At 38.8% G+C, this 12,464-nt stretch overlaps 1 pseudogene across 1 annotated transcript; it reads left to right on the plus strand.

Moving 5' to 3' along the window:
* The first annotated feature begins 6,748 nt into the window (after positions 1-6,748).
* Positions 6,749-7,669, plus strand: LOC309560486 (olfactory receptor 8D1-like; annotated as a pseudogene). The gene has a single exon. The product of its transcript is annotated as an olfactory receptor 8D1-like (transcript).
* Positions 7,670-12,464: the final 4,795 nt, after the last annotated feature.

Consider the following 12,464-nt stretch of genomic DNA (forward strand, 5'->3'; position numbering starts at 1 on the left):
ATAGGCAGAGGAACAAAGAAACCTGCAGAGCTCTACTGTGAATAGACCAGCTCTCTGCTAATCTATCTCTAAGCACCCTCCCCGACACAAATTTTCAGCTGCTTTTATCTCCTGTGTCTGAGAATTTTTCAGAAGTTATCATGCTGATAACAGAGGAAGGAAGCAGCAGAAAGACACTGCACTTAGAGCTTTGGAGAGAGATAAGTAAACACTACAGAAATATGTGCATAGGTCAGATTTCATGAATAGGATTTACAACCACTTTAAGAGCTTTTGTATTTGATAACTCTGAGCTCTCATTTTACCATCAAAACTGTGAAGGAATACTAATAGTTATTTAGGAACAGTGGCTCTGCCATATCAGATTGAACTCACTATGCAAATGATCCATACACTGTATTGGCTCAAAAACCCAGCAAGATGTACTTTTTATTTAATACACTTTTATTTTATTACTGTCTTAAATGTATTTTGTAGATCACTTTCTGCAAATAATTTCTTCACTGTTAGCTGAATCTCTGAATGCTTTAATTAGGAATTAAAGAACCTTACAACAGCAAAATGGAACCAGTAATAAACAGTAGCAGATAAATAATAACAGAAAAGGTCTCTGCGCTGTGATCTAAAAAATCTGGATGGCAGCTTTCACAAACAAGCAGTATACTGGATTTGTAAAAAAGGGCAAACATAAAAAGTGTAGCACCAATGGTATAACAAATTATAAATTTAATAATTTGCATATACATGGGCAGGGTGAAGGGGGTGGAGTCAGGGGTGAAGCCAAGGGGGAGAGGTGACAAAATGAGGTTTCATCTAGGATGTCAAAAATCCTTGCACCAGCCCTGGGTGTGTATCTCCACTATAACAGTATGTAGGTGCTGGAGTTTGCTTGGTCCACTTTACGGTCCAGCACGGACACCCATTGTTCTGGAGCTGAAGCCTTTACTTCCTGTCAAATCTATTCCTCTTCCCAGGCAACACAAGGGACATCCAGAACTATACTGAGAGCATTTTTCTCTGTGCACCCCTGGGCAGCTGTAGTGGGCTCCATGGTGGCTTCTGGGTATGTGGTAGCTATTGTTCTTTACTCACAGAACAGGAAATCCCAGATAAGCCCCCATTTTGCACCTGAACCCTGAATCTAGGGGAAAACTAGTTAAAGGGACAGCGCAGGAAGCGAAAAGGTTCTTCATATACATATGTGTAAAAAGGGCGCTCCCACTATAAAAAAAAACGAATATGTGTAAACAGTAGCAAAAACTCATATAAACATTGCTCAAAAAAAATAAAGGAACACCCTGAAAACAGATCAGGTCTCAATGGAGAAAAATGTCATGCTGGATATCTATACTGATATTGACTGAGCAATGTGTTAGGAATGAAAGGATTCCACATTGTTTGATGGAAATAAAAATTATCAACCTACAGAGGGCTGAATTCAAAGATACCCCAAAAATCAAAGTGAAAAAATGATACAGCAGGCTAGTCAATTTTGCTGAAATTTCATTGCAGCAACTCAAAATGGTACTCCCAGATCTGGACCAGGGCATCACTGTGCTCCTAAACAGACAGAGATGCAACCTGGCGGCACCAGATGTACCGAAACATAATATCCCAGAGGTGTTCTATTGGATTTAGGTCAGGCGAGCGTGGGGGCCATTCAATGTATGAATTCCTTCATCCTGCTGGAACTAGCTGCATAGTCTTGCCACATGAGGCCGGGCATTGTCGTGTACCAGGTGGAACACAGGACCCACTGCACCAGCATAGAATCTGACAATGGGTCCAAGGATTTCATCCTGGTACCAAATGGCAGTCAGGATTGCATTGTCTAGCCTGTAGAGGTCTGTGCATCCCTCCATGTAAATGCCTCCACAGACCATCACTGACCCACTACGAAACAGGTCATGCTGAACAATGTTACAAGCAGCATAACATTCTCCACTTATTCTCCAGACCCTTTAACGTATGTCACATGTGCTCAGGGTGAACCTGCTCTCATCTGTGAAAATCACAGGGCACCAGTGGTGGACCTGCAAATTCTGATGTTAAATGGCAAATGCCAATCAAGCTCATTGATGCTGGGCAGTGAACACAGGGCTCATTGGAGGACGTCAGGACCTCAGGCCACCCTCATGAAGTCTGTTTCTGATTGTTTGATCAGAGACATTCACACCAGTGGCCTGCTGGAGGTCATATTGTAGGGCTCTGGCAGTGCTCATCCTGTTCCTCCTTGTACAAAGGAGCAGATACCGGTCCTGCTGATGCATTAAGGACCTTCTTTGGCCCTGCCCAGCTCTCCTAGAGTAACTGCCTGTCTCCTGGAATCTCCTCCATGTTCTTGAGACTTGTGACACAGCAAACCTGGCAATGGCACGTATTGATGTGCCATGCTTGAGGAGTTGGACTGCCTGTGCAACCTCTATAAGGTTCAGGTATTGCCTCATGCTACCAGTAGTGACACTGACTATCCAAATACAAAACTAGTGAAAAACAGTCAGAAAAGATGAGCAGGGGAAAAAAAATTCAATTTGCCTCCACCCAGTAAAACCATTCCTGTTTTGAGGGCTGTCTCATTGTTGCTCATCTAGTGCACCTGTTTTTCATTTCACCAATATGATGGACTTTTATTGATTTTGATTTCTATTGATTTTTGAACTTTGATATTGTGTGTGTATATATATATGGGTTTATGTTACTGTTTACACATATTAGGTTTTCATAGTGGAAGCGCCCTTTTTACACATATGTATAAGATTTAAGGCACGACACCTTTTAAAGGATCAGCAACCTCACGTGTATTATTCACTATTTCACGTAGTTTATTTATTATTTCTTACCACATCCATTAGCGCAGATATACATACACGTATATATATATATTTATTAAAATATTCTTCAGTCTCTCCAAATCCCTCCCACTGGCCAGAGTAATTCTAATCATTGGGGCCGAGTGTATGCGTTGGAAGTAACTCACAGATCTAGTAGGACAAACAACAATCGAAAATTGTGGCGCAGACAAATGCTAATGCACCATCCACATGAGTTAGCCTTTATACCCTGGGTGAATGTAAAGATACGCTTGTGTAGCATAGGTAGTTCATAAAATGATCATAAGCAGTTCATAAAATTTCCATAGGAAGAGTGTTGTACTTCAGTAGGCATCTCCATCTGAGACAGGAACAAATCTCTGAAATTACAAAAAAGGAACACAAGGGGGCGCCAGCTAATTGCAGCATCAATGGGTTTATTACAATTAAAAAGCCAAATGTAACTCACAGAAATATAAAAATAAAGAGCTTATCTGCAGGCATGCCACATTGGATGGAAGCCGTCCATCAGAAGAGCCACTTGTGAGGGCAAACAGTGTGTAGTCAGTGGGGAAACTAAGTCCAATGTTCCAGTAGGTGAGGAGAGCCACTGTAGGACACAAGGCAGGATGTGATTTCGCACCTGGGGCGAGCTGGTTGCTATGGTGCACATTTTAGAACTCCTGTTGCTTTCTTTCTCAGACCATTGAAAATCATAGAGGGGGGCCTGGCGGTGGGTACCACGGGTACCACAAAACACTAAACAATAAAGAGGCAGTGCACTGCCGATCCACACATTTCACATGCACCGCAGTGTGGGAGAGAGGAATGACAACTACAGCGAGAATGCCATGGAACAGGGCTTCAGGTAGCTGCTAGGTGTCAAGTTAAGTGAGCCAGTTAAGTGGTTTCTAATCACAGTTCCAATGTCAAATATGATACACTGATCACATGAAAGACTATACAAAATCTTCACCAGACTTTTTCTACTTTAATCCCCCCAGGGGACAAAGTGCTTGTGGGCCATCTTTCTATGAAGTGCTTAAGCTGAGCAATTAGTTGGGCAGAGCACTCCCTCTCCCCCCCCCCCCCCCCACTGTTGTATGAGACAAGGAGACAAATAATCAATGAGCGCTTATTGACAGTTCTGGCAACTTTCAGAAGTTGCACCAGTGCCATTATTCAGCACAGCAAGGGGAGGGGTCAGCACAGAAGATATGTATCGGAATACCAAATGTGGCTGGAAGTAAACTTTTTCCCACACCTTTATGATTAGTCAGCACTGGTGGGACTTTATGATAGATCTGCCAGATGCTAGTAAGCATTCACTGCATTGACAAAATGATCACCCAGCTGCCAGCTGACTGATCATTGTTAGATTCCGTTTACATTTAGGCAATTTTGGGCGATTTTCTGCTCTAAGCCTCAGCTCTTAAAATGCCCAACAAGACAAATCTCATTCATTTCAATGGCCCCTGTTCACATCTGAGCTTTCTGTCGCCTTAAACAAAATCCACGTCACTGCATAAAAACACTGCAAAAACGCCTAAAAAAACACCTGTAAAAATAGCAACGCCTAGATGTGAACAGGGCCTAATTGCGAGGAATGTTCTATTGCCATTCATGCAGCTGGCACATCAATCCTTTGCTACTGTCAGTGCAAGGCAATGTTTACTAGCAACTGGCAGATATGTTATAGATCACACAGCCCTGCCAGTGCTAACTTATTCTTTATAAGGCTTTATTAGAAAAAAATATATATATATTTCAGCTTGCAGCTGTCACTGCAACTGGTAGACAGCAATTTGTCTCTGTTTAATATGGTAATTGTTTGACACAGTTATTATATTAAAAATTAAAAAAACTAAAAAAAATTAAAAATGTAAAAAAAGCCATTATTTGATCCCCTGCAGATTTTTTTTTTTAACTTATTTTTATTGATTTTTGATCCCCTGCAGATTTTGTATGTTTGCCCAATTACAAGGAAATTAAGGGTCTATAAGTTTTATTGTAGGTGTATTTTAAATGATAGAGACAGAATATCAATCAAAAATCCAGGAAAAACACATGATACAAATGTTATACAGTGTTATTATTTGAGTTGCAGTTCAGTGAGTAAAATAATTATTTGATCCCCAAGCAAAACATGAATTTGTACTTGGTGGAGAAACCCTTGTTGGCAAGCACAAAGGTAAGACGTTTCTTGTAGTTAGTGACCAGGTTTGCACACATCTTAGGAGGAATTTTGGTCCACTCTTTTTACAGATCTTCTCTAAATCCTTAAGGTTTCTTGGGTGTCACTTGGCAACTCAAAGTTTCAGCTCCCTCCATACAATTTCTATAGGATTAAGGTCTGGAGACTGACTAGGCCACTCCATGACCTTAATGTGCTTCTTCTTGAGCCACTCTTTTGTTGCCTTGGCGGTGTGTTTTGGGTCTTTGTCATGCTGAAAGACCCATCTTCAGTGTACTGGATGAGGGAAGAAGGTTCTCATCCAAGATTTTACAATACATGGCCCCATCTATTGGCCCCTTAATGCGGCAAAGTCAGTCTGTACCTTTAGCACAGAAACTGCCCCAAATCATAATGTTTCCATCTCTGTCCTCGACTGTAGGGATGGTGTTCTTAGGGTCATAGTCAGCATTTTTCTTCCTCCAAACACAGCAAGTCCCCCTCCTCAAGAAGGCATATGTACAGTCATGCCAATGAACATCTAAATGATACAGAGAAAGATTGGGAGAAAGTGCTGGGATCAGATGCAACCTAAATTGGGCTCTTTGACATTGCCTCAACTCGCCAAGAAACCTTAAGGCTTTGGAGAAGATCTGTAAAGAAGAGTGGACCAAAATCCCTCCTGAAATGTGTGCAAACCTGGTCACCAACTACAAGAAATGTCTTACCTCAGTACTTGGTGGAGAAACCCTTGTTAACAAGCACAAAGTCATGTGTTGCTTGGGGATCAAATCTTATATATACCCTCGCTCTTATGCAAAACTAACTGGAAGCAAAAAACACTGAAATTATGAAAATCCTCTGGCTGAACTGGGACTTCTGCTTTTTTTGGTAAGGCAGTAAGGTCATATCCTGGGAAAATTAGGGAAAATTAGGACATTCTGTTGGAAGAAGTAACTGGAAATGTACACCAGTCATTGTCAATACCATTTAAACTATCTGATAGAAGAGCTACAATGGAGGGGGGTAAAGTGGGACTTTTAACGGTGCAAAATGATGGAGAAAAATCTGAAGTCTCAAAAATTATACATTTTATTACACATAGGAGGTGAGGACAAGACAGTACATCAATATAAAATGATAAAATCAAGAAAATGCACTCGAAAATATCAACTCTACATGTTTCGCCATCTTCATAATAGCTTCTTCAGGAGTTTTCATAGACATTTCTCGAGAGTGAACATTTCTTGAGATGACCTGAACCATTTCTTATGCCGAAGGTGGAGGCAATAAAGGTGACGCCACCCAAGCGAGCACAGAGGGGGAGGGGAACCGAGACATCCAACCTCTTAAAGTTGACCCATAGAGAGGGTGACAGCCAAGCTGATTATAATGAATGTGCAGTTGATTCACCAAAATTGGCAAAATTGGGCACATGGATTATCATGCAGTATTCAAAAGTTCACCGCCATTGTAATTGAACACATTTTCCAATAGTACGCTCAAAATGAAAGAGACGCAAATGGTCTCGAAGCTCATATGTCGTTCCCCGGTGGTCTAGTGGACATATGAGCTTTGAGACCATTTGCGTCTCTTTCATTTTGAGCGTACTATTGGAAAATTTGTTCAATTACAATGGCGGTAATTTTTAGTAAATTGATTAAAATTATATAAACACACCACAATAAACCATAAGTTAAATGTCAATGATTTTCCACTTTTCAGATCCCAATAATCAGATATGCAAATGTTTTTAAATAAAACCATGACTGGATATTTTTTTATTAAAGGAATTTCTGATACTCTTGAAATACAAATTCCAATTTTTATTTTAGTTTTTTGGTTTACCTCTTCACTCTTGGTGGTAACATGATCATTCTTCTACTGATCTGTATGGACTCTCGTCTTTACACCCCCATGTACTTCTATTTAGCTAACTTGTCCATTGTGGATATGTCTTGCACTGCAACAATATTACCTAGGATCTCACAAGCTTTGTTACAGGGGATAAAACTATTTCCTTTTTAAGTTGTATGGCACTGATCTTCATGTCTGGTTCTTTTTTAGTCCATTAACTATTTATATTGACAGCAATGAGTTATGATCATTATGTACCCATCTGTAACCCTTTGAGTTACCAGTCGAGTATGAACCATAGGAATTGTACCACCTTGGCCTCTCTGTGTTGGGTGTTGGGTTTTTTAATTGTTGCTCCTCTGGAGGGCATATTGTCTAGTTTCTCTTTCTACTCATCCATTGAAATCAATCACTTTTGCTGTGACATTGTCCCCTTGATGGAAATAACTTGCAGTGACACCTCTGTGATGGATATTTTTTTTTTTTTCTTTGAAGGCTTATTTCTTTTCACTATCATCCCATTTCTTCTGACCCTCATTTTTCATAGCTTTAAGATGGCAACCATTCTGAAGATCCGTTCAAACACTGGAAGACGTAAAGCCTTCTACACGTGTTCTTCACACCTCACAGTGGTCATCTTTCTCTATATGATTCTTGTTGGTCAATATCTGACACCAAATTCAACAGGTGCACAGGAATCAAAGAAAGTGAATGCATTATTTAATACAGCTGCCACCCCCCTGCTCAACCCACTGATCTATAGCTTAAAAATAAAGATGTGAAAGCAGCTTTAAGGCGAAGGTTGAATTTAGGTGAAGTAATCGCTTGAATTCTTTTTTTATGTTAATCTAATTTCTGTGGGCATTTTTGTCAATTCCATATGGGTTTTTTACTGCATGTAACATTGAGAATTTGACCTGGATCTAATACAGTAGAAATACAAAGAAGGGATTCTCTCCTCTAAAAGTTGGTTCTAATTTAAAGAAATAGGAGATGTCTCAGCTACACATTGAATTATATTGGTAATATTGTGTTCATTGTACACATATGGTATCATTTACCATGCAATGTTCTCTGAAATAGGACATGTACAATATTTTTAGCTTTTCGGTATGTATTATTTATATATTAATTTTTATCTTGTCAGTCATTGTCTCTTTTACCTTTACTGTTAAATGATCTGAAAACTTTAAAGTTATAATCTGGGCTAAACTATTTTGTCTAAATATTAAATCAATGTGTATTCTTGCTTGAATTTTGTTGTTCTTTGTCTTACATGTTGTGCAATAATTCAGCATGGAACAACTCCTTGCCTCTGTGTAGGAATGCTTAAAGCAATTCTGCTGTCCTCGAACGGGGAATCTTCAAAGCACAGGACATAAATGCCTAGTGCATTACCACCAACGCCATTTTTATTGAATAAAAAGCCAAAATATACTCACAAACATGAGAAGATCAAAGCACATCAAATCACAACTCCAGAATAGTTGATATCCAGATCTCTGTAGTTGAAAAGCTGACATGTTTCGGGGAGACCAGCCCCCTTCCTTAGGGTGTTTGCGTCCTCCTGTGTGTCCTTACAATTTTAAACTGATTTTCCGCAAACCATTTACATTCACAATCTGGTAATGCTTGCATGAACACTGTGCCATGCTGTGGGAATGCTAAGCTACTGTCCAAATTTTTTAGGACAATCACAGATTTAGTAACAGATTCCCAGCCAGCTCTCAGCTCTCATATGCCCTTCAGTCTGTGTGGACCAGACAAGATGGCACTAAGATCACATGTGCCCTCCAGTCTACACATATTTGTTTGTGCTCAGCTCTGTCCCCTCTTCTCTCACCTCGCTCTGCTTCCCACCTTCTGTTTCACCTAGCTCAGCCTGACTCTATTTTGTTTTGGTTGTGAGCCAGGAAGGTCCATCTCACACTCAGAACACGGTGTTTACATACAGTTTATACAGCATGCTTAGTGGGATCACATGTTAGTGTAGGAAATAGTTCATTTGGGCCATTGTGGCCCAAACCAACTATTTAGAGTGAAAGTAAAGCTGGACATCAGCTTTAAATGCCAAGATGTATTCCTGGTACAATATAATTTCTTCAGCTATGTTTTTTCAGAGTTTTGTTGGTTTTTACTTTGTAAAAAGAGACATAAAGACCACATACACACAATACACATACTAATATACACACATCTTTAGAAAAAAAATGGTAAAGATGGTCACTCCCAGTTTCTTTTATACAAGTATGGTGAGTAGGAATAATTTGTTTATGTAATATTGATCTGTTAATGCCAATCTTTGCCATCTACAGATTAGCAAACATATTGTATTCACTTGAGAACAATGAGCTTGTGTTCATGTAACTGAAATATGAGATAATAGATACACTTGTTAATAGTATATAATAATATACAGCAGTATATCCGTGTGTATCTAAAACGACGATTCTTTGAACAGTAACCTTGCTCTGCTCCTTAAAGACATTCACAGGACCATTAATTATGATCCAATGTGGACTCCTTTAGTGAATCTTGAGTTGAATGATTGGCAGGTGCTGTTTCAGCACATTAGCTGTCCTGTTCCAGAGATGAGATTTGAGTTTCTGAACAATAACACCAAACAGATCATATTCAAACCCACACAATCACTACCATCTAGATGCTTGGCAATTAATTCGAGATTTTTAAGAACTTTAAAGGGTAACTCCACTTCCGTGGGGGAAAAAAATAGAAAATAAAGAAAAACAATATCGTTTATAAAATAGCGACACAAATCGCAATTGTAATTTAAAGTTATTAAAAAGTACCTTTCCTTTTCAATCTGCAACTGTTGTAATTTTCTGAAAATGCAATTCAATATGGCTACCTGGAGGTGTTCTGTACACCCCCAAAAAACATAATTTCCTGCTTGTGTGATTGGCTCACTGATTTTCCTAGAAGTCCCACTAAGATACAAGTCAGATTTCTGGCATCCCATTTCTGGTAATTGACAGAAGTTCTGTATTGTAAGAGGTAGAATTTTGCTTGCATAGCAAGGCTGCTTATATGGAGGACACATAGTCATTGAGATCAATTAAACTTTTATGCTGATGGTACTTTGTTGTTCACTGTGTATAGTATGGTCCTAGTTTGCCCATGCACATTGCACATCCAGATAAATCTGCCTTTTTGTCTTCTGTTCCAGTGACATTCACTATCCAATGTGTATGTCAACATTTAAGTAAAAAAAAATAAAAAAATAAAATCATTGCTCTAGGACAAAAGGTATGTTAACAAAAACATACACTATACAGTTGTGTTGCTGTGGCTATTTTATGGTGATTTTTATAGCATAGATATATGTGAATTGTTAGATTTTAAGACTGTGTGCTGTGGTTTTAGAAGCTAGGCCTTTCCTATTGATATACTATGGAACTTGCTGGGCTACCCTGTGAAGCTCCCTGCAGGAAATGAGAAAGCAGAAAGTGAGGGGAGGGGAAAATAACTTTGGACAGCCATGTGCTTGAGGAACAAATGACCAACAGTTGTGCTGGAACAGAGAGGAAGTTGTGTTGGAAGACAGATGAGAAAGTAGTTGTGCTGGAGCAAGGAGCCATTAAGAAGACTCTACATCACTAGGAAACCCAAGTTAAGTAGCTTATTAGCATACTTATGCCTATCACATACATGGAACATGCCTATTTGCTAGAAAAGATAATTAGCTTGTGCATGTTGTAGGCATATTTTGTAATACTTTGTATGCTATGAATTGTTTTTCCTGCAGTTGTATGTTCTCCCTTTCTGCTGAGTAAATCAAATATTAATACACTACAGAGTTTTAAATGCTTCCTACCGCAAAGTAATCTTAAAGGCCACAAGCAAAACAACAGTCATAGGAAAAGTGGCAGTATATGGGTATATATTTACCACTGGATACTTTTTCATGCACAAGGTGTATGGCATCTCATATGCTGATGTGAGGATCAGCGTTGAGTCTTCACCATCTGCTAGCCTCCCTGGCGGTATGATTATGTCAGGAATTATGTACCAAAAGCGATAGAATTTTTTTCATGGAAATTTGGCGTTATGTATTATAGGCCTACAATTCTTAGTAATTACTGACTTAAACCTGACCAAAACAAGAGTCTAGTAGACATCCCAGATGAGATAAATTTGAAACACAAACGCATGAATTATAATCTAATCAATAATATAATTTTATTATATAATATATATAATAAAATTATATTATTGATTAGATTATAATTCATGCGTTATATATATATATATATATATATATATATATATATATATATATATATATATATATATATATATATATATATATATATCTATATAGATATCTATATAGATATAGATATATATATATATATATATACAGTATATGTGTGTGTGTGTGTGTGTATATATATATATCTATATATATCTATATATATATATATATATATATAGATATATATATATATATATATATATATATATAATATAAATGTGTTATTTGTTTGTGTTTTGTGCAACGTTTGAATTTCCGTCCCAGTTCTGCTCCCATGCAGCATGGAACTAGGAAGTCGTCACACCGACGGACGAGCGGCGGGGATCTCGGCTGGCGATCACAGCAATGGGAGATCATCGCTGGATCGCCAGGAGAAGGTAAGAGACAGCGCTGCGCGCTCTGCACATCCACCCCGAGCGTGACTCGGGGATACCGATCCTAACCTAAAAAATCCACCCCGAGTCACGCTCGGGGATACCGCCAGGGAGGCTAGTCATCCGCAAGTGGTTGCAGAGAACATCTGTTCTAATGAAGAAAGGTTAAAATGACTGCTGGAAACAGAAATGCACAAGGTTACACACATGAGCAGAGCACTCTTGTAAATGCATAAGACTGTACAGCTTACCTAATCACTTTCTCTGACCCTCGAAAGTGTGGCCCTCCATATGACCCCCTCCTCTGACCATGCTTCCCAAACTCTGCTGTTCCACCTGTAATGTCACTTCGGGTTTTGGGTGTCACCTTCCCTGGCCTTTGTTCCCAAGGAAGAAGCTAATGGAGAGAGTGATGGCAGGGGAGACATCACCTGATGTCTCAATAAAGAGAACCTGTCAAAAAGACATTATTACATGAAAGGGTCTTATTGTCCCCTATGTAATATAAATAAAGTTTTAGTAAAAAAATGTTATTTACTTGGTGCAACCTCATCCTTTATATTTTACCAAAAGATGGCTAATATATTTCCCCAAAATGAACTCTAGATTTAGGTTATGCACTTGGGAAGTCAGTCATCTAGAATGACCTTTAGGTATTAAAAGAGGTATAAACTCTAGAGCAAGAGACATAATTTTGCCCTTGTACAAATCATTAGTAAGACCCCATTAGGAAAATCCAGTTCAGTTTTGGGCACTTGTTCACAAAAAGGGTACATTCTACATTGAGAAAAAGCATTTTAAGGGGGAGTGTGATCATCAAGTATAAACAACAAATGTTCCATATAGTGATTTAGGAAATTGGTTAAAACTTATTCACTTTAAGGTCATTGCAAAGAGCATGGGGGACTCACATCTGGAGGAAAAAAAGTTTAATCTTTACATACAGAAAGGCTTCTTCATAACAGCTTTAAACA

Source organism: Pelophylax lessonae (genome assembly GCF_965119305.1).
Source record: "Pelophylax lessonae genome assembly, chromosome: 7".
Taxonomy (NCBI): domain Eukaryota; kingdom Metazoa; phylum Chordata; class Amphibia; order Anura; family Ranidae; genus Pelophylax; species Pelophylax lessonae.